Source organism: Aulonocara stuartgranti (assembly GCF_965226115.1).
Source record: "Aulonocara stuartgranti genome assembly, chromosome: 20".
NCBI lineage: Eukaryota > Metazoa > Chordata > Actinopteri > Cichliformes > Cichlidae > Aulonocara > Aulonocara stuartgranti.
The window spans coordinates 32,646,668-32,651,019 of record NC_138956.1 but is presented as its reverse complement, the minus strand read 5'-3'; the positions used below and the strand labels follow the sequence as shown (position 1 = coordinate 32,651,019).

Below are 4,352 nucleotides of genomic sequence, written 5' to 3'. Positions count from 1 at the left end.
TGTCTATGGACTACGGGTTTTCATTAGGGCAAGGGACCACTCTGGAGCCAATGTTAACCAAGAGGTTGATGGGAGGTTATATCAGCGACGAAGAAGCAGTTATAGTGAACCGGAGAGGTTGCGAAAGAGTCGCTGTCGGTAAGCAGCCTCATCATCAGATCTTCAGGAAGAAACTGTTTATTTACATCTACCGGCTGCTCCTATGAGTCATGTAACATAATCTGTATGTATATAGGCTATAGTGCCCCTACTCTGGGTGATGAGCTGTTTTAGTGATGTTTACTAACGTTCTTCGTTTGTTTGGGGGGGGGGGGGGGGTTGTTTTTTTTCTGTGTTATATAATTGTACTAGCGTTGAGCTTTGCTTATTTAAAACTACAGCTAATCGTAAAACAGTTGCTATGTTTCGTTTTATTAAAGGCCGATTAAAAATTACGCATGAACGTGATATGATTATTATAGTGCAGTGCGCAGTTTCCAGGGTTGCTTCCCAACGTTACCCGGAAATAATTTAGAAAAAAAAAAGAAAAAGTATTTGTTACAAACTGTTCCCTTATAAAACATGTCTGTGCGCATTTGTGGCTCATTTTCTTCGGAGACAGTGAGAGGGGCAGAGTTGGGTGGGAAGGTGTGCTGGATGCTTACTGCAGGAGGATGTTGCGCACTTCAATTTACCCCCGGAGTGAGTGGTCCGTGCATCCATGCGGTACTGCGTAATAATTTGTTTTCGAGAAAGATGTTGATAACGTGTTTGTTTATGACTTTTAGTTTGTCATTTCGGGTGCAGAATTTAAATTATTGAAATTTAGGACGTGTAGTCATGTGCATGAGTGTCTTGATTGAGTAAGTTTAAAATTAAGTTACAACACGGAGTAAAACTAGTTTACCTTGAAAACTGTAATTCATAATAGGTAAACCATAGAGAAGCTACTACTCCTCCAGTCACTTTGCGTGATATACTGACTTTGAATTGTGTTATGATTGCACCTGTCAGAGTGCGTCACGCTAATATAGCACAATTTATTCTTAACATGTTTAAACTGTCATGTTGAAAGTAATAGAAAATAAACAATAAAATATGACAAAACTTAAAATTATGTAAGATGTTTTTTTTTTCTTCCGCTGTTCATGAGCAAAATTACATCCTTGAGTTACTAATTTCAAAACTTGCTCCCGATTTATTTCTAAAGGCTCATTTTTTGTTGTTTGTTGATGTTTATTGTGTGCCCTGTTGTTCCAGTGCCTTGACTCAGCTCCATCCATCCAGAGGTTTCTGTCATACGCACTTTTTATTCCTGATGTAAACAAACCGTCAGAGGGCAATACCTTCGATCACCAAAAGATGGCGTATTTATGCAGGGTTACAGAACAGTTTGTTCTGAAGCAAGAAAGTTCTCTAAACACTGTTCTTGGAATGAGTCAGATATTGGGAAGCATTGATGCAACACTACAGATTGAGGGTGAAACAGCAGCTTGCGCATCTAAATGAGGGGTAACGAATGTATTTTTCATTCATTTTTGTGCCTGGTAATGTTAGAAACCTCCAAATGACTGCAATCCTTTTAACAACTCGAGTTGCTGACGTCTTCAAATGCACATTAAGAGACCATTTTCAGGGTTGAGATTGAAATGCTATAGGAATGTTTCTGGAATTTAACGTAGTTAAAATAGACGACATAGTTCAACGTAGAAATAAAAAATGCTTAACCTCTCAGCTGATATTGCTGTTTATCTTTTCACAGAGCAAAAGTAGAGACACGCTCAACTTCCCTTGAAAGGTGAGAACCAGCACACTTCTCAGAAAACCAGGTCAGCCAAGTTTTTTGTAGAACAAATGGCAGAACAGAGCAGTAGTCCATTGTTTTTATCAAATGTTATCCAAAAGTCAAGTATCTGTGTGATATTTGCAATATTTTTGAAGGTTGTTAAGTCAAGGGTGTGGCCAGTAGTTGGTGATTATACCTACAAACAACATGTCACATTTTAACATGTAATATGTTACTTTTTGTTACCCTACTTTATCGTTTTTAGATATATAAAACTATGGACCTTTAAATAATATTTTTGTTCTAGATCATATCATATTTTTATCTATCCATCTGACATGGTTTTTTAGGAGCTTCTTCCGATGGCAAAGCTCTGCCAGATGTCTCTTCATGATACAGCGACTGATGCTTAACACTTCTGAGAGGCAACTTGAAACCAGGTAATAAAAAGTAACAACTGTTTTGTTTTACTTAAGACAACATAGATTTTAGACTTTTTCTTTTTTAGCCTGAGATCAAAAATATGCGCAGCTGCATTCAGGATTTTTATTCTTTGTTCCCATTGCAGCCAGAAAACAATATCAATGGAGCTGACTGGGCACCTTTCCAAAGGAGAGATTAAGGTTTAGGAAGTGGAACAGGCATGGCTGATAGATGACATGGCTAAAATTAACACACTACCCACTGGATGAGGAGAATAAATAGCTGACAGGAAGGACCAACACTTTAAAAGCATGTACCCTTAAAGTCACATAATATAACTGTCAGCACAACCATTGTCACACTAAAACTTCCTGTTCCTGTTAGAGGGCTACAGATTGGACCCTTTAGCATTTCCCAAGTTATCAAAAATGCTGGAATATCTAGAAAGATTGGAAATGAATGAAATTATTTCATTTTATTCAATTTTAGAAAGTTTATGTTTTGTAGATGGCCAAGTTTAGAAATACCTGCAACTTAAAGTAAAAAAAATACTGCATCTTAAAGTAGTAGGTTAACTTAACATAAAGTGTTGCACTTAATAGCGTAAAGCTCAACGTGAAAAATATACTTCTTAGTCTTTTTCTAGTTATTTTGCAAGAGATGCACAGGACATCTTCATCCTAGAGGAGCAGATAGACCTCAATCCTCTGATCAATACCCTCTACTTCTACCGGTCTGCACGGAGCAAACATGCTTTGATCCCTCGCATCCCTTACATTTCCCATATAGCTCGAGGGTGAAAGCTGATTCTTTTAGCAATGCTCTTCTTTCTCAATCCTGTAAGGTGAAGCTGTGGGCTCTGTGTTCTTGGGCTCCAGTGGGGAATTAGGACATCACGAGCTACAAGTGCTTTAGGGAAGAAAATTTACAGCCACATGAAATGCTGGAAATCTACACTTGCAACTGGAGAATAATGGAAAATTTAAGGCATAAAAATAGAGAGCTTAGTTTGTGCTTCAGAGGCTCAATGAAGCCTTTGAACTCACTGTAAAACTAAAAGGTTTAGGAGATCAGTGTGACCGGACTGCAGTAGAAAAAATATTCTCAAAACATAGTTGACATCCACTTCAGCACTTGAGTACAAACTTGCAGTTATAATGTTAGGCTTAAACATTTTCCTCCGTGTTTTTAAAAATGATGAATTATTAATCAAAGCACTAGTTCAGTGTTAACATTGCCGTGTATCTCTAATATAAATAGGTGTGGTGGTGAAATGACAAGCAAACTTTATTTGGCTTTCGGTAGCTGAGACAAAGCTTTTGTTTCAGTTTAGTTTATAAAGGGCACTTTATGCTTCTGAAATGTGAACAGACCTAATAGGGACAGATGAGCTCATAAAAGGGACAGAACCAGGCTTGTTCCTCTTGTCGCCATGCCCGGACGCTGCTTCCTGTATTGTTTGCATAGATTCAAATATCATTTTTGTTACGCTTAGCTTTCTTCAGACTAATTTTGTATATTGACACTGTGAATACATTCACCTAGTCTGTATATAGATTTATAGTTCGTATCTAATAATATACTCCGTCTGTTTTTATCTCTTTCCACAGACCATTGCGTGAATTTGTCGTATCGTCCGCAGTCGGTAGGAATAGCAGTTGTAGTGTTCACAAGGTACCATACTGTAGTTCAGGTAAAGTGTCGTGTCTAATGGAATATTAACAGATTGTCTGGAGTCGTTTCATAAGGTAAACAGAATGATTTTAATGGTTATTGTTTTTAACTTTCTCTTTTTATCCTCCTGCAGTGCCAATGTCTCATTTATATTAGAAATGAAGAAACATCTGTTCGAGGTATGTGAACAATCACACAATCTGCAACCCGAATTCTTAAAATAAACTCAGCTAATGTTTTACTGAATCAAAGCAGACTATTTATAAATCGGGAATCGCAGTCCTTTTAAGGACATCTAACGTAGTACCCATGTTTAGATCTTATATTTTAAAGTGTAATCACTTTAAAGTATAAGCTTACATTCTTTTTCACAATATACATGAAACGGTTAACAGCACAGTGCCCTGTGTGTCCTTTAGGGCAGCGCTGAGGTTGAGAGCACTGAAAGAGGAAGTATATGTTGTAGGGCTATTCACGGTCTTGATGTGTC

The 4,352-nt window shown here is 37.5% G+C and overlaps 1 long non-coding RNA gene across 1 annotated transcript; it reads left to right on the top strand.

Moving 5' to 3' along the window:
* On the top strand, positions 1–2,200 carry LOC309696566. The gene is made up of 3 exons (XR_014273543.1): positions 1–705; positions 1,742–1,777; positions 2,116–2,200. It is a non-coding gene; the product is annotated as an uncharacterized lncRNA (long non-coding RNA).
* Positions 2,201–4,352: the final 2,152 nt, after the last annotated feature.